At 52.3% G+C, this 18,974-nt stretch overlaps 1 pseudogene; it reads right to left on the reverse strand.

Moving 5' to 3' along the window:
- Positions 1 to 6,912: 6,912 nt before the first annotated feature.
- LOC149337426 (uncharacterized) overlaps positions 6,913 to 18,974 on the reverse strand; it is a 36,227-nt pseudogene continuing 24,165 nt past the window's right edge.

Here is an 18,974-nt window from a genome sequence, read left to right on the forward strand (position 1 = left end):
CTTACTTGAAAACCACACGAAATCACTCTTCCGATAGTCCATGGGTGATTAATTCCGAGACAACATGGTTAAAGTGCGCTGGGACCAGGAATTCCGCTTTTTCTCGTACGCCTGGTATTTTACTATGAAAATACCGGAAATATACTATGAAAATACCGGAAATATAAAACAATAAATAAAATTAGCGGGAACAATGCGTGTTCTTTGAGTGTTTCATATATGATACTTGTGGCGGACAAAGTAGGATGGCATGCGTCCAAGCAACACCATTCATCAATATAATCCAATGATTCGCTTCTAGAGCGACGAATACCCTACATTTTGTACACACCAGTGTAGGCAGGTCGGTCTAAGCCATAGTCATGCGGCCCACCCGTGCGTGTCTGCGCTAGCTCGAAATGACGCGGCGCGCTACTCAGCAATGCACCTGTTATGGGTCATTGGTATTAAAGATACGCGCAATGAAAAGGCAAAAAAAACTAGTGAAAATGCGACCGGGAAAAAGTTCCGATCTTTAATTTGATAAGCGTGATAATTTAAAGCAAAAACGCATGCTAGAGCCGTCGTTATAGAATACCCAAAAAGCACAGCAGAATAACAAAACAATATGCGACATTAAAAAAACCTAGCCACCTTAGTTTCGCGGCTTCAGGAAGCAGAGCGGTTTGTTCGCTTATTTTTTTTTAAATCTAACATACATCTACATTTTCTTTCCCGTCTGCTGCTTCTTCACGCAGTAAATGTGCAGCAAGTTGTTCACGTCAACTGTTTATTTGCGACAAAACCAAAATCCCGTTTTACTCAGATCGTTTCTTCTCTCCAAATGCGCCACGCAATAATGTGTGACCTAGTTAAATTGTAGTAGAGGAAAAAGCGCTTTATTTGTTTTTTCTAGGGTGAGCATCCTGTGGGTGAGGCATTGTGTTCCGGATTGTGTCATACGATTCAGCGTTTCGTGCAGCATAAACTTATTAGTTAAGTTGAGCCTATATCTTGAGACACGAATTTGAACCGGCAACCTATAATCGGGGGCTGTGGTATGAGAGGTATGCGAGAGATATGCGAGGCAGTACGTTAATTAGTGCGTTATTATACCATTCCTCGAATCGAAATTTCATGTTCTTGATTGTGGCACCTGTTTCTCTCTTTCTTTTTTTCTTCGCATACCATAATTACAAAAGACGCCGCTTTTCAAAATTCGTATACCTTCGTGAATGAATCTGACCTCTGCTCACTTTCGAACGATCAATTACATCGCGCTTTTTATTGTAATTTCGCGTCAGAGTTCGACGCTAGCGCTGTTGTTGGTCATAAAAAATAAATAAATAAACAAGTCCGAATATTGAAAAAAAACGGATTGAGAGAAATAACCACAGATAATCACAGGGACATCCTTTGGTGTGTCGTGGAGCGGAACTGCCAATACAGGGAAAACAGCGGACAAGTAGGGCCATCGTTGCGGGTGTAATGAGGCGGCACTGCCAATATGGGGATGACAGCGGACATTTAGGGCCATCGTTGGAGGTGTAATTAAGTGGCATTACCAATATGGGGAAAACATCGGACAAGTAGGGCCATCGTTGGAGGTGTAACTAAGCGGCATTGCAAATATGGGGAAAACATCGGACAAGTAGGGCCAATGTTGGAAATGGCACATTGTGGCAGTGCCAATATGGGGACAATGAAGGCAACATTGGCCCTGTATAGGGCCACACATAGCCAACAGACTCCCAATATTGGGCCAATGGTTTATGCTGCCTGGGGTAGGCTGCGGTACCGCGAAGAGGCGACGCCTGGCGTAGTATTGCTTTCGCAATAAAAGAGCAGAATGATCAGTCCTCCTCCAGATAGATCCCTTAGACCGGCTGTGGCCTCTGACTGGAGAAGACTCCAGGCTAGAAACTTCGCATCCCCCCTCTGGGCGAGCTGCGCAGGAGAGGAGCCCTGCGAGTTCTGCCAACACCACCTAGACGAAAGTTCGTCTAGGGGGCGTTGGTTCTGCGGTCATACCGCTACACTCGAACAAATAATTAGAGATATGCCCCAGTGCCCCAGGGCATGGCAGAATTTAAACCTGGAGGATGCTTAAGCTCAGTCCTTGAGAGGGCGACGCGACAGCGTGTTCCAGCGCTGCAAGGGGGTCCCCGGAACCCGTTCGGCGCGACGCCATGCCCGAAGGAAAGGAAACGACGCCTGTCTCTCATATCTCGGTGGACACCCGAACCGTGCCGTAAGAGAAGAAAAATGAAATAAAAATTGGTTTTAAGGAAAACGATGATCTCTCCTATCTCTGTGGACACCCGACCGCGCCGTAAAGGAAGGAAAATAAAGGAAAATTAGTTTTAATGAAAGAAACTGACGCTTGTCTCCCTCTCATACCTCGGTGGACACCTGCACCGCGCTGTAAGGGCATTAAGGAAAATGAAATGAAAATTGGTTTTAAGCAAAGAGAGAGAGAGAGGCAGAGAAAACTTTATTTACAGAGGAATTCGGGGCACGCCCCAGGGTCCCCGCACGACCCCACTGCACTCAAGTGTTTATGTTCCGAAGGTCCATAACACTGGCAGCACGGCCGGTGGCGATGGTCTGTACGGCCGGGTCCTCCGAGCGCAGCAGGGTCTCTCAGTCCTCCCAGGTCTTGAGGTTCTCTAGGTCCCGCGGGGGAGGGTCCGCCGGCCAGAGGCAAAGGATGTGGAGGGAAGAAGCGAAGGGTTCTGGGCATAGAGTGCATGCCGGAGTGGGGAAGGAGGGATGATAATGGGCTAGGGTAAGGGGTGAAGGGAGTGTGTGTGTCTGTAGTCTGCGCCAGAGTGTTGCGTGTTTGTTATCTAGGGAGGGGTGGGGAGGGGGGGTAGAGCTGGCGTAAGGCTCTGTGCGCCTGGGTCAACTCACTGAATGAGTGCATGCGCTCCTTCGTGAATCCCCGATCAGAGGCCACCTCAGCCCGGTTTAAAGAACCTCGGGCTAAAAGGTTGGCGGCCTCGTTTCCGGTATTCCCGGAGTGCGCGGGCACCCATATCAGCTCCACTTGGCGGGGCGGGGGGGCATCGGGCGAGTCCAGTATGCCAAAAGCAGGGACATGGACTCGGCCTCGAGCAAAATTTTGAATCGCAGTTTTAGAATCGATTAAAATGTACCGGGCTTCCGTGCGGGTTATAGCAAGAGCAATGGCTGCTTCCTATGCAGCCTCTGGGGACGTGTCTGGAGGGAGAGGTAGTGTGAGGAAGGCAGATAAAGAGCAGTCCACCACAGCTGCTGTCGCTTCATCACCCGTGCAGGCAGCGTCCACCCATACGGCGTCCGGCTGGGGGTCGTACGCTCGATGGAGTGCTTTCGCACGGGCTCTGCGGCGCTGCTCATGGTGGGACGGGTGCATATTCCTCGGGAGCGGCCTGATGGGGATGGATGAATGGAAAAACTTTATTTTCGTCAGAGAGCATGTGTGGACGATTCCGTGTTAGATGGCCATCAACCCATGGCTGACGGCGACCTGGGTGGCCCACTCCACGGCCCTGGTCTGGACGACCGGGTCTGAGCTGGCCAACACGGCCTCCCACTGCTCGAGGGAAGGATCACGCATAATGTCCGCCGGTGGCGGTGCTATGCTACAGCTCCATTATATGTGGTCATATGTTGCCAATTCGTGACACCATTTGCACTCCGGCTGAATGTCCGGGTAGATTTTGCTCAACACGTATGGGTTGAAGAAACATCTAGTCTGCAATCGTCGCCAGACGCATTCCTGCGCCTTCACCAATTGCTTGTCCGGGGGTGGGTAAATCCTCCGCTCAAGTCTGAAATGATTAGTAATGTCATGAAAGAATACCAGCCCATCTCTCGTGGACCTTCCCGGGACGTCCGGCTCACCTACTCGGCTGACGAAACCTCGAGCATTCATATGAGCCGTCTCGTTCCCAGGGTTCCCAGAGTGTGCAGGTACCCAGACAATTTCCGCCTCCGTAATCCCTCGCTCCGTGGCCCGATTCAGCAACCGCGCCGCTGTGACAGATATTCTGCCCCTCGCCAAATTTCGGATGGCTGTTTTTGAATCGCTGAAGATCAGGTCAGCATTATTACTAGTCATAGCTAGTGCTATCGCCGCTTCCTCTGCAGTTTCTGGGGAGCGGGTTCTGACTGATCCGGAGGCGGTCAAGCGTCCCCGCCCGTCCACCACCGCAATTGCAAATGCATCCTTGTCCTTATACTCGGCGACATCTACACAGACTGCCCCCTTGTACTTCCCGTACTTGGCATGTAAAGCTTTGGCTCTTGCCTTCCTGCGGTCCTCATGATGTATTGGATGCATGTTCTTGGGCAAAGGTTTTATGTACAAGCCCTTGTGCATTTCCCACCTCATCTGAATTTTCGTGTCACCGGCTGGAACGTCAACTCCAATGCCGACCCTTTCTAATATGTCCCTTCCTGCTTTTGTTTCTGAAAGCCTACCGAGCTGCATCACCAAGTGCGCCTCCCGTAGTTCTTCTAGGGTGTTTTGCACCCCTAATCCCAGCAGCCTTTCGGTAGACGCATTCTGAGGCAACCCAAGGGCCGCTTTATACGCCTGCCTAATCATAGCCTCCACCTTTCCTTTTTCCGCCGCGTCCAACTTCAAATAAGGCGTCGCATACACTATTCTACTGAGCACAAATGCCTGCACTAGCTTACACAAGTCTTTTTCCTTAACACCTCTCTTACGATTGGCGATTCTCCTGATTAGCCGCACGGTAGCATTGAGCGTATATTTAAGCCTTTGCAAGGACTCGCTATTCTTCCTGTTAGTCTGCAGATACATACCCAGGATCCTGATCGTTTGCACCTCAGCGACCGATACTCCCCCCACTTTCACCTCTAAAGGTGGTGGCGGCATATAGTGCCTCGCATGTATCCCTCTTGGTTTATCCCTCAGCACAAAAAGCTCGGACTTGGGCTGAGAGCACGAGAGTCCTGCTTCCCCTGCTAGCTCCTCCACAATATCCACCGCCTGTTGTAGAGTTTCTTCCAATTGTGCGTCACTGCCTCTTGTTACCCATAGAGTAATGTCATCCGCATAAAATGTATGTTTAAGTCCCGATATCCCTTGCAGCCTGGGTGGTATCTTGATCAAGGCGAGATTAAATAGGAAGGGCGATAATACCGACGCTTGCGGTGTCCCCCTGCCCCCCAATGGGAAGGGATCCGATTTCATTTCTCCGACTACAATCTCCGCAGTCCTACCCTCCAGAAACGATCTGATGTACCGGAAGGTTCTACCCCCCGGTCCTATGTGCGATAGGTTCCTCAATATTGCCTCATGGGTAACATTGTCAAAGGCCTTAATGAGGTCGAGCCCCAAGATAGCCTTGGTGCCCGTGCCGTACCCAGGATCAACCACGTCTTTTTTGAGCTGTAACATGACGTCCTGCGTTGATAAATTAGCCCTGAAGCCAATCATTGTTTCAGGTATCAACTCATTATCCTCTACATAACCCTGAAGCCTGTTCAGGACTACATGCTCCATCAATTTGGCCAAGCACGACGTTAGCGAGATGGGACGCAGATTCTCAATGCAGAGCTTCTTCCCTGCTTTAGGAATAAATGTAATCCTAGCATGCTTCCACTCTGGCGGAATCTCCCCGGCCGCCCAATATTTATTCATCAAATTCGTGAGTGCCCCCCCTGACTTGAAATCCAGGTTCCTCAGCATTTTATTAGTAACCCCGTCCGGACCCGCTGCTGACGTGGTACGAAGCTGGCCCATTGCAAACTCCACTTCCGCCACCGTAAAGTCTGCATCCAATTCAAGGTTTTCCTCTCCCGAGTAATCCGGCAAGCAACCGCCCGCCTCTCTGTTTATGTAACGACTTCGGTGTTCATGTATAAATTCCCCAATCGTGCCTTGATACCGATGCACTAACCTATCCATTTGCTCCTTCTGCGCAGATTTGGTTGCCGCCGGGTCTAAAAGGTGCCTCAATAACTGCCATGTTTTTTTGCATCCGAATTGCCCATTCATCCGGTCACAAATCTGCCCCCACTGTTTGCACTGCAACTCCAATGTGTAGGTTTCGATTTCTCGTTCTAGCTTGGCCATCTTCCTACGGAGGACACAATTATGCCTTTGTTTCCTCCACCTCCGAAGGAGACTCGCATGTGCTTCCCACATAGAGTCAGCCGTAAAGCCCTCCTCCTCCGTCGGAACCTCTTCTGTGGTACACTTCACGGCCTGCTTGAGTGTGTCAATCCAGGCTCCTAAGTCCTCGATTTCCCCGTTCACTGTGTCATTCCTGTATTGCCGAAATCGGTCCCAGTCCGTCACTCAAGCTCCTTTCACCGTGTCTTTGTGCTTAGCAGCACTAAATATCGTGGAAAGGATATAGTGATCACTTCCCAGTGGCTGTCTCGTGTTTACCCACTTTGCATCCCTGATACCATTCACAAATGTGAGGTCTGGAGAGGTGTCTATGCTTACGCTGTTGCCTATCCTGGTATGATCTAGCGGGTTGTTCAAGATCGTCCATCGCAGGTCCTTGGCAACCTGCCAAAGCTTATTTCCCTTCGGGCTGGCTCGGATGTAGCCCCATTCCGGATGAGGCGCATTGAAATCTCCCACCACGATGAGTTGAGACCTAGCCGCTAGCCGTTGCGTCTTTATCAAAAGGTCTGGCAAGCCCACCCCCTTATCTTTTGGAGAAGAGTATACATTAAGAACAAATAGACTCTTATCGTCCTTTCTTTTGGGCAAAATCTCCAGCAGGACGTAGTCCTCCCTGCTGCTATCTATGGTATGCTGAATCACTGTGGTGTTGCGATGGACTAACACGGCCGTGAAGACGCTCGATACGCCCCCTCGATCAATCTCTGGTGGTGTAAATGTCTTAAATCGCGGTAATTTCACCGAGCCGCTAGCCTCCTGCAAAGCTATAATGTCCGGCTTACTATCCAGATTTTGTATGTGCAACTGCAGGTTCCCCCGCTTGCGACGGAAGCCCCTGCAGTTCCACTACCAAACCTCAATTTGCTGGCGAGGGGCCATGGTGAGGCCGTAGGTTCACTAACATCGGCTCTTGGCCGACTACGGGAGGCAATCTAATCTCTAGCATAGCATTTAGCTGTTTAAACATGCCCATTACCTGGGTCTGGAAACCCCGCATGTCATTGGTGAAGGCGTCAAGACGCTCCTCAATGTTGCCTAGTCTAGCTTCTATCTTCTCGATCCGGCCTTCCAACCTATCCTGTCTTTCTTCCACTTTTCCTACTCTCTCCGCAAGGGTAAGCATGTCCCTCTTAAGGCAAGTGACTTTAAATACTGGCTGCGGCGTGTCCGCCGCCGAAGTTTCTGCTACTCTCTTTGCATGAGCTCCCTCATCTGCCGGAGGTGACCTTTTGACCGTCCTCCGATTCTCCACTTTCTCCACTTTCATAGCTGTGTTATCGTCCACGCGAGAAGCGTTCGCCTGCGCCGCTTGCTGTGGGGCTTGGGCCAACGGCGTCTGTACCCTTTCTACTCTGCCGGTTTTAAGCGCGCGTTCCATCTCTGCTATCCTAGCTTCCATCTTTTTGATAGTTTCGGCTTGCTGCAGCACCTGCCTTTGTAGCTCCTTCTCTCGAGCAGTCTCATTTTGGGAGCCCGCGTTGGGCCAGCTCACCTTTTTCCTCGTGGCACTTGGGCTTCTTCCATGACCGGAACCTTGCCCTCCTCCTTTGCCAGGCTCGGGTCCGGACAGTGGCGGGAAGGAAGCTGACCGGTCCCTGCTCTTGCTATCGCCTCTCGCACCGCTAGATGACCGCTTCCTGGGCCTCGAACGCCGCTCCTCCTCGCCAGTTTGGCTCTTGTCCTCGTTGCTCTGCTGTAGACCCGTCGGCTGCTGACGGGCTAGGCGAAACTTGCAGTTCCGACTTCCCGTGCTGTGCGCCCCATGACACACGATGCAGTCCGGCGTGCAGGTCAGCGACTCTCCCTCCGGTGGTGCAGGATGTTCTTTCCCGCAGCGGCGACACAAATTAGTCTTCGGACGATAGCAAACGTCCGCCCGATGTCCCACTCGTCTGCAGTTATAGCAGGTCTCGACTAACTCTCTATATGGGATCACAGCGTACAGACAGTTCCAATAGATGACTTGCCGGGGAACGCGCTCTCCCCCGAACGTGATCTGAATCGCCTTTGACTTGCCCAAAGGTCTGGCATCCAAAATTTCCATGTCTTCATTCTTCTTCAAGAATCCTGCGCGAATTTCTGCCAGTGGGCATCCGTTGCACGCATTGTAAATTACTCCGCGCACAGAGTTCTCCGGCGCCGCCACGTACGCCGAAACCTCAAGGTCACGACCGCCCAGCTTGAGCGTCTTGACATTCGCATATGCCCCACTTCGATTCATACACCGCGTGCTCACCGTCATCGTGTTGTTTCTCTCATTGACCCGCACCAGGTCTTCTTCCACCGCAGTCGCGTTCGTCAGCTTCGCTGCCGCTCTCAGGGCACATCCGAGCTCCCTCGGCGCCACTATGCTCAAGTCCCAATTCTTGGACTTGGGAGAGGTAGTGTGAGGATGGCGGATAAAGAGGAGTCCACCACAGCTGCTGTCGCTTCATCACCCGTGCAGGCACCGTCCACCCATACGGCGTCCGGCTGGGGGCCGTACGCACGATGGAGTGCCTTCGCACGGGCTCTGCGGCGCTGCTCATGGTGGGACGGGTGCATATTCCTCGGGAGCGGCCTGATGAAGAGCTCGCGGTGAAGGGTTCGTGGGATGGCGAGGAGGGTTGGGTCGTTGGCCGCTATTTTGATTCCGAGGGCGTCCAGGATATACCGACCTGTGGAGGTTTGTGTGAGCCAGATGTATTGGACCTGTCGGTGGGCCTCCACCAGTTCCCCGATCGTATTGTGGAGGCCCAGGCCTAGTAATCTGTCTGTGGGTGTGTTCAGGGGAAGGTGAAGTGCTACCTTGAATGCCTTGCGAATCAAAGCATCCAAAGCGTTTATGTCATGTTTGGATAGGTGTAAGTATGGGGTAGTGTACAACACACGGCTGATGACAAAGGCATGAATGAGGCGACATAGGTCGCGCTCCTTCATGCCTCTATGACGTCCCGAAACCCTGCGGATGAGGTGCGATATCGCGCCTACAACCTGCTTGAGTTTCTTGAGGGTGGTGGTGTTTTTGCCATCGTTCTGGATGTGCAGGCCCAATGCACGGAGGGTTCCAACCTCAGGTACCGGGTCACCATTCAGTTCAATGGCAATGGGGGAGCGGGGGCAGCGGTGGTTCTTAGGCCGGATGAGGAAGAGTTCGGTCTTCTCTGGGGAGCAAGACAGTCCGATGGTCCGTGCGTAGTTTTGTTTGAGGGTGGCTGCTTCCTGTAAGGTGTTCTCTGTCTCCGTCACTGCTGTGAGTGGTCCACAGGGTGGTATCGTCGGCATAAAGAGTGTGCATCAGGTGGGGAATAGTGGCCAATTTTCGGGCGAGGGGGATGAGGGTAATGTTAAAGAGAAAGGGGGAAAGGACGGACCCTTGAGGGGTGCCGATACTCTGAAGAGTGTAGGAGGGGGAAGACAGAGGGCCGAAGTGTATCTCAGCTGTGCGGTCGGTGAGGAATGCTTGAATGTAGGCATACGAGCGCGCACCCACATTCAAGGGGGATAGAGCAGTCATGATCGCCTGATGTTCAATGCGATCAAAAGCTTTGGAGAGATCCAAAGCTAAGACTGGCTTGGTGTGACCCGGAAGAAGGGGGTCGAAAATGTCCTGTGAGAGTTGCAGCATAGCGTCCTGTGCGGATAGATGGGGGCGAAATCCTACCATGCTGTGCGGGTAAAGATTGTTGTCCGCCATGTGACTTGTGAGTCGCGCTAACACAACATGCTCTAGGAGCTTCCCAAGGCATGATGTTAGCGAAATAGGGCGAAGGTTTTGAAGTGTAAGTGGTTTGTTGGGTTTAGGTATGAATATTACCTTCGCGTGGCGCCAGGACTGCGGGAGGTTACCCTCCCTCCAGCACTGGTTGAAGTATTTCGTAATCTGGGTGACCGATTGGTCATCCAGATTACGGAGCATGGAGTTTGTGATTTGGTCTGCACCAGGTGCGTAGTTGGCGCGGAGAGTCAGGAGGGCCGCTCTGACTTCCGTCTCCGTGATGTCGGTGTCGAGTGTTGGATTTGCTTGTCCTGTGTAGTGCGGTAGAGGTATAGGGCCGCCTGGAGATGTGTACATGGTTTGAAGTGTGTCTAGAAGGGTGTCGGTATCGTCAATGTGTTCATGTATGAGGTGTGTCACGTGTTGCTGTGTTTGCTCATTTGGTGCGCGTGGGGTCAACGAGGTGTCGGAGGAGTTGCCATGCGCGTTTGCTGGACAGGTTTCCGGCGATGCCGTCACATATCTGTCCCCAGTGGATCGGCAGAGCTCCTCAGAGTGCTGTTGGATGTGTGTCTGCAGCGCGGCCAGCCGCTTCTTAAGCGTTCTGTTGTGTTTGTTGCCTTTCCAGCGTTCTAGGATGCTGTGATAAGCCTCCCAGAGGTGGGCTAGGCGTGTTTCAAGGTTAGGTGTTTCGGTTGTAGTTTCAATGTCTCGCGTGTTGCGGTGAACGTCATGCTTGAGTGACTGCACCCATTCGTCGATGTCTGCGATGGGAGTGTCTGGGAGGGCGGTGCGTACAGCGCGAAAGGCTTCCCAGTTAATGAGTTTGTGTGTTGTATTTGCGTGACGGGGTGCTTTGTACGGGACAGTGATTTGTATAATGTAATGATCACTGCCCAGTGTATGTTGTGTTCTGTTCCAGGTAACGCCGCGGATAGAACGGCTCAGCGTCAGGTCCAGACTGGTGTCCATGCTGACACTGTTGCCGATCCTCGTAGGCGTCTGAAACGTGTTGTGCACAGTGGGTTGGAGGTTCTGCAAGAGCAACCAGAGCCTGCGACCTCGATGTGTCGTGGTTGTGTATCCCCAGTCAGTATGCTGACTGTTGAAGTCCCCACCGTCTAGTAGGGGATGTTTCCCTGCTAGATGGTGTAGCTTTCGCAGAAGTGATTCTAGCGGGGCCATCGGCTGGGACGGGGGGTGGTATATGTTTGCTATATATATAGAAGGAAGTGAATGTGTGTGATGTATAAGTTCTGTGATCACGCAGGGCGTCTCAGACGTGATGTGATGAGTTTTGTAGGTGAGGCTGCGGTGGATGAGTGTGGACGCCCTGGGTGTGTTACTGGTATCCGAGTGTGTAGATGTGTAGCAGGGGAGGGTTGCCTGGTGTGCAGTCTCCTGTAGAAGTAGTATGTGGGGCGTGGGTGTGATGGTGGGTAGGAGAAGTTGCAGAGGCGCGCGCTTTGCCCGGAAGCCGCGGCAGTTCCAAGTTAAAATGGGTAGATAATTACTGTTCCCCCCCATGGCGGTAGGGGGATTGAGGATGGAAGTAAGACGGGTGTCAATTCGTATGTGTGGCTCAGGATAGGTGGTTTGTGCTTGCGGAGGAAGGATGGGGGGAGTGGAGGGGGTTTGAAGTTGGGTGAAGCGATGGTTAAGATTATGTTCCAAGAGCTCCATCATCTTGGTAAGCATAGCGTCCATGCGCTGCTCAAGTTTTTCGGTGAGCGTGGCGGCCAGGTGATTGAATCTGGCCTCGAGGCGTGCGTCTAGCTCTTTTAGTTTGTGGTCCAATTTGGCTTCGAGTGCTGCTAATTTAGCGTCTATTTCTGAGGGTACGGGAGGGGGTGTGGCGTCTGTGGTGCGTTGTTTCTTTGCGGGAGGGGTGCTCGAAGTGTCTGTGGATGATGGGGTCGAGTTAATGACAGCGGGTGCGGGTTTAGGGGGCATGGAGGGGGCGGGGGTGCTTAGGAGGAAGGAAAGGCGGCTTACCTCTTCACGCAAGGCCTTGAGCTCCTGGTATCTCGGATCTGCCTGGGAGGACTGGGGTGGTGGGGGATGACGGGTAGCCTTGCCAGAAACGCGGTCTGCCCAGGTGAGACGCGAGGAGTTGGTGCTGTCATTCCGTCTGGTTCTAGACGATGACCGGGAAGGCGTCGAGCTGCGTCCGTTGCTTGTGCTGCGTTGATCGCAGCGGCAAAGCCGCGATGAAGAAGGGGGAGAGAGAGCGTTCTTCGGGGACGCTAGTTTACGGCCCCGTGCCTTACAGTTGCCAGTTCCGGTCATATGAGGGCCTCCGCAGAGAATGCAGCTGGGGGTGCATGAGGGCACATCTTCTTTGGGATGGGACTGCCCGCAGCGGGGGCACTTATGAGACCTTGGATGAACGCACACATCCGCCCGGTGACCTGGGACGCGGCAGTTCGTGCAGGCGTCTATATGGCCTCGGTACGGTGTGCATCTGTGGAGGGCTCCTCCATAAAGAACTGCGCGTGGGACAGGTCCAGCCCGGAAAGTTAAGATGGAACGCGCGGAGCCCATTCGGCGGGCGTCCACGATGAGGGCGTCTGGGTTGCCGGTGAGCAGGTCTTGCTGGAGCTCTGACGGGGTCTCATTCCAATAAGCATTGGAGATGACTCCGCGTACAGCTCCGTCCGGCGGGGCTATGTATGGTGCTACGGCGAATTCCTTGCCTTGGTGTGTGGTGGTGTTTACCCGAACCAGAGCGAGCGCGTCATCCTTTAGGGGCGTGCTTACGGTGCAGGTATACTTGACCGGGTGTACCCTGATTTGGGTACGCGCTGGCTCCTTAAGATGGGGCGCCGCTTGGAGGATGGCCTCTCGTAGTTGTCGGGGTGGAAGCAGGCCCAGCTGCAGCCCGCCTCGTGATCTAAAAACGATCTTGTAATCTGCAGCAGGAAGCGGTGGCTGCTGCCGCGAACGCTGCGCAGCTGTGCGCGTTGCTTGCAGGTGCGCTGACTTTTCATGGCATGGAGACTTGGGGGTACCGGTAGCAGAGGCTGCACCCTCCTGGCGTCGGGTTGTTGAAAGGACGTCCTTGGAGCGGGCAGGCACACTAAGAATGTTCGTCCAGTCCCTTGGGTCGTAGTCGTTGGGGTTAAGAACCTCTCCCTGCACCTGCACCTGCACCTCCATGATCGCGTTGGTGGCGGAAGCGTCCGTCGGAGTAGGCCTAGCTCCTAGCTCAGGCGGAGAGGTCACAGAGAAGAAAGGGCCGTGGGAGCCCGAAAAATGGCGTAGGCGGGCCAAAAATTCGCAGATCCGTGGGTGGCGAAATTTTGGCTGATGATGCTGGCGATTGGCGAATTCCGCTGTCTTTGTGCGGAGCCGATGTGGGGTGCCTATACCTGAAGGGACGCGACAGCGTGTTGTCAATACGCCTGTCTCTCATATCTCGGTATACAACGGAAAGGAATTGACGCCAAAGTATAGACGTCTCTAAAGCGCCGTTCTAAGACAACACTCGTATTCACTAGAAGCGCCTTTGTTCATGAACAAGCGAAATCTTTGGCCAACCGGCTTTCATCCGTAATTCCAGATTTAGCGATTTTCTGCCCGTCGGAAAATCCAAGGCGGAGAACGCCGCGCTAAGCCTAGGCGGCGTCAGGCCGTCGGCCCGAGGGAACGCTGCTACAGCTCACGTCGCACCCGTGACGATGGCTGACGCTGACGCGGCGGCGTCGGCCGGAGCCACGACACCGCTCGAAGAGAATCTTCAAGCGACGACAACTACCGACAACGCTACCGACCTCTCACAGGAGAGAACAATCGACAACGGGAGATGGTTCACTGCCAAATGCCACAACTCGAGACTGATTGCCGTTCCGGAGGCCGGGGCAGACGCGGCGGACAACTCAGCGCTGAGCCAACCCAAACTGAGGTGCAATCCCGTTCGGAGAGAGAAGCTACCTCCTGTGCCAAAAAACGACTTCAAAGTCATCCTTAGACCGAAGAATGGACTCAGCCTCAGCGAACTGAGCACGCATGAGATGGCCCGGGCTATACGAAAGCATGCGGAAAACGAGACATTTGCAACGAAGGCAGCTTCCTTATACGGCTGCCCAAAGGATCCAACATCGGTATACTCAGCACACCAAGCATGGACACTGCCAGTGCTGTTGTGCAGTGTATTTCTAGTCTACGCTTTGGTGCAAAGGACTACGCAGTGACGTCTTACGTTGCCGCGCCGGACAATTCGCGCAAAGGTGTCATTCATGGACTGGACATCGGGACCACGTCAAATGAATTACTATCACATCTTCGGGTACGTGCCCAAGGAGTCAGAATACTTTATGCAAGAAAGCCTGGCAAATCCCAAAGCGCGGTCATTAGCTTCAAGGGAAAGATCGTGTCGCGGTACCGGAGCTACTACGGCGGCGAGATACATTGCTCCCTCTATCGATCATCGCGGCAAGTTTGCTATACATGATTCAAGGCCGGACATAGGGCGGACGTATGCCCCACACCTGACGTCGTCGTCTGCTCTAAATGCACCGAGCCAGTGATCGAGGACGGACACTCCTGCGAGCCCAGGTGTGTCCTATGCACGGAAGCGCATCCTGCAGGGACAAGGGAGTGCAAGGAACGCCTCAGCAAACCGAGACCACGGACGAGAAAATAGGAGGAACCAGGCGGCGGATACAAGGGCGATGGTGGAAGTGGCGGACGCAACCGGCCCGGAAACGCTGGTTCAGCAAAGACACCAGTTCGAGATCCGAGTCCAGATCACCATCAAGATCAGGATCAAAGTTTAGATCGGCGCCCAGGACCCGGGAGGCTCCGCAAACCAAAAAGAAGCAGCAGCAGAAGAAGACCACACCAAATAAAGGAGGAAGAAACCGTGGTTAGCTAGAAAGAGCATCTTTTCGCTACCTCTCCCACTTCTCATTAAAACACGAACGCACCGACAACAGCGATAGGTGACAACGCTAAAGGGCAACCTAACGAGGAAGCTTAAGAGCTAAGACAAACAAATGAGATGCTCAGGGCTGAAAACGCCGCGCTGAGACAGAAACTAAAACATCTCATAGACGAACTAAAGGCCCAAAGAACAAGAGAGAACGACACTAAACCGCAAACAGACGAAGATCAGGCGACAACTATGGAGCGGCAGGAATTTACAACTGCCATGACGGCTGTTAACAATGCATTGGCAAATCTTAGCTACGTCATCTCCAACATCAAAGACGAGACGCGCAAGGATACAGAGCGCCTAGTACAATTCACGGCAATGAAATCCGCAGGAAAACCCCATAACAGGCCGTCTCACTATGGCGAGCAATCGTAAACTCTCGGTCAAGTTGGAAACCTTCGAAATATGGCAGTGGAACTGCCGTGGGATCCGCCGAAAGCAGGGTCTTCTTAAACAATACATCAAAAATTGCACCTCTTTGCCAGACATAATCGCCCTTCAGGAAACCGGCTGCTCACTCACTCTCGCGGGGTACTCCGACTACGAGGGGCAGGGGCAAAGCAAGTTTGCCACGCTGGCTGCGAAAGCAGTCACCGCAATCAGACACGACATCGATAGAACGGACATTGAGCACCTCCTTATAGAAATCATTACCCAAAAGAGAAGCCAAGAAAGCACCTCCCTGCTTAACGTGTACAGCCCGCCAAGCCAGAGGAAAGCCAATTTCAGCTACCTTTTAGGCAATGCAGAGGAAGCAGCAGGCAAGAACGGTCTCGTCATCCTTGGGGTCTTTAGTGCCTGGTATAAAAGCTAGGGCTACGCTCGGGAAACCCAGAAAGCCAGGGATCTAGCAACAGAAGCTGATCGTAGAAGGCTCACCCTCATCACTGACCACAACCAACCCACGCGAGTGGAGAACAGCATCAACCGAGATTCATGTCCAGACTTATCATTCGTCAGTGGGGTAAGACACGCGAATGGGAAAACCACGGAGAAACTCTAGGCAGCGACCACTGCATCTTGCGCATCCATATAGAAACCCTCCCGATCAGGAGACAACATGGCCAGGCTAGACTGACAAACTGGGAAGCCCATAGGAGATCCAGGGCACAGTTTTTAGGCGCTGAGATCACCGATTTAAAGGCTGGGTAGCAAGAATCAACACAGACTGGCAAAAACTAACGCGAAAGGCCACCCTCACTACCAACACACCCGAGATGAAGAAACGTCTCTTAAACCTTTGGGACGCTAGACAGGGCCCACTAAGAAGGTGGAAAAGGCAAAAGCATAATTGGCGGCTCAAGCGTAAGATCGCTGAGGTCACGCGACAAGCCGAAGAATATCCGACGGAGCTCTCGAGGCGCGACTAGGACCAAAAATGCAACGACCTGCAAGGGACTCTAGGTTGGGCCAAGACATGGGTCTTGCTAAGGGCTCTCATAGACCACACCACGACAAAATCCGAGACTCGTAAGGCGACCCAAAGGATCGCGCATAAATTACAAGGCACTGGCGAGGAAATGCTACAGAACATCAAGCAGCGTTACATCGGCAATGCAACACACGCCAACAGCAGCTTGGCATTCACGGGCGAAGAGAATCCCGCTCTGGACGAACCACTTACCACAGAAGAAGTCAGACACGCTGTGATCTCCGCCACAAAGAACACAACACCAGGGAAGGATAGCATCACCAATGCCATGATAAGGAATCTGGATGACAATTCAATGAAAAGATTCACGGAATTCTTCAATAAACACTGGGAACAGGGGACCCTCCCGGACGACTGGCGACATGCGGAAATAGTAACGATTCCAAAATCCGGAAAGACTCCAAACCTGGAAATTCTTAGACCCATTTCGTTAACATCATGCTTGCGAAAAGTGTGCGAGAGAGTTGTGCATCACAGGTTGCAGGACCCACCTTGAGGACAATGAACTCATGTCGCACACTATGTTTGGATTCCGAAAATACCTATCAACACAAGACGTCATCCTGCAGATCAAGGAGGAGGTGCGTACTACCGTCCCAAAATATGAAGAAAACATCTTGCTCCCTCTCGATCTTAAAGCAGCCTTCGACAACGTCAGCCACAGGGATCTGCAGGAGGGGCTCAGCAAACTGGGTTGCGGGCATAAAATATTCAACTATGTGAAAGCCTTCCTGACTAATAGAACCGCTACCATTGGAATAGAAGGCATCAGAACTCACACCTTGGACACCCCTAAAAAAGAAACACCTCAAGGCCCTGCTATCCCCTATGCTTTTAACATTGCAATGATTGGCTTAGCAAGGACGCTCGAAGAGATTGAAGGAATCAGGCATGCCATCTACGCAGATGACATCACAATCTGGATGACAAGGGGATCCTTAGGAGAAAAACAAGAGCTTCATCAGCGAGCAGCAGACACGGTCAACGCATACGCCCGACACTGCGGACATGCATGCTCCCCTGAAAAATCCCAGGTGCTCAGTCTACAAAAAAGGGTATGATCTGCAAAAGTCCATAGATATCTACATAGGGGAAACGAAGATTCCGGAAGTATTTAAATTTAGGATCTTTGGCATGTCGATCCAGAGCAACCGTCGTATAGATCACATGATCAGACAGCTAGCAAATCCACAGCACAGATCACCAGGATGATTGCAAGAATTTCGAACGGATGAAGAGCTATGAAGCCGGAAGCCACATATCGGCCAGTACAGCCCCTCGTCGTCAGTAGGAGCTTATACGGCGTCACCTACAAAACACCGCTCGAGCACGAAAAGGAGCAGTTAGTGGCAATTCTTAGAAAAGCATACATATGCGCTCTCGGACTGCCGGTCAACATTTCGACAGAGAAATTTCTTAAACGGGACATAAACAACATAATACAAGAACATACCGAGGCCCACCTTCTCGCGCAGAAAACAAGAGTGATGCTTTACAAAACGGGCAGAAACGCGCTGTGGTTGCGGGGCACGAGGGACGCTTTGAAAGAAATGAACAGCACAGCGAGCATACCAAATGAAATCAGGAGGATCATTGAGATCAGCCCGATTCCGAAAAATATGCAATCAGATATACGTAAGGCGAGAAGAAAGGCAAGATCCGAATTGCACGAAAGAAGCTTCGCTGGTGCAGAGGACGTCTTATACGTTGACGCAACCACATACAGACACCGATACGGCTCGATAGCCAACGTGGTGGATTACCAGCTCATGGAAATCAAATGCGTTTCGATAAAATCCAACAACATCCTCGAGGGTGAGGAAGCAGCAATTTCACTCGCCATCACCCAGCAGGGTGACGAGCCCCATGCACACATCATTACAGACTCGCAAGAGGCGTGCAGAAGATACAGCAGTGGACGCATATCCACTGCAGCCATTCGCACACTCAAGGCGAGGAAAATAAAAATTACGAGATGCTCCATCACGTGGACACCAGGACATGAGGCTGTCAAAGGGAACCAACGTACGGTAGCCAACGCCCGAGCATACGCCAACCGGGAAGCGCGCACCGAAGGGGTAGTGGACGCTGTCACTAGACGATATGGAGCCGCCTTAGAACACCAACGAGCCCTCAGGAGGACCTACCTTCCTCCCCACAGAGAGATTAGTAGAGAGCAGTCGGTTGCCTGGAGACAACTGCAGACTAAAAGAGACAGACAGCGTCTTGCAACGCTCCCAGGGAATCCACAGAACGCCATCGCCTGTTCGGCTCTACGCCTTGCTCATCGGTAAATTGGTTTTTGAGGAAAGGAAATGTATCTGTGTGGCATATCTCGGTGGACACCTGAATCTCGCCGTAACGGGAAGGGAGGAAGATGGGAGTGAACGAATACGCCGTATTAGCTAGACGCGTCTTTGTCCATTCCAAACTATCCAGCTGGTATGGCGGAGTGGTTAGCGTGCTCGTCTCGCACTCCGGAGGCCCTGCTTCGATTCCCCAACTCGGCCAATTTCCTACTGGGTTTTATTTATTTATCTGGTCTGAGTGGAAGCTTAATTAGGCGAATTGGTTAAAACTCAGTGCCACGTACTTGGAGCATCACTATAGCACCCCTTTAATTGGTTGCATGGTTACTAGCCAAGGTACAATTGGCCCCGTTTGTGACGTCACGACAATTTCGACCAATTGAAAAGCGTGACATTTCTGTCGACAACTCCTGCTTACAACAACGAGTCATTAAAGTCTCCCCCCTTAATAAATATCCTAATCTGAG

The sequence above is a fragment of the Amblyomma mixtum genome, chromosome 7 (genome assembly GCF_055824585.1).
Source record: "Amblyomma mixtum isolate Tamu chromosome 7, ASM5582458v1, whole genome shotgun sequence".
Taxonomy (NCBI): domain Eukaryota; kingdom Metazoa; phylum Arthropoda; class Arachnida; order Ixodida; family Ixodidae; genus Amblyomma; species Amblyomma mixtum.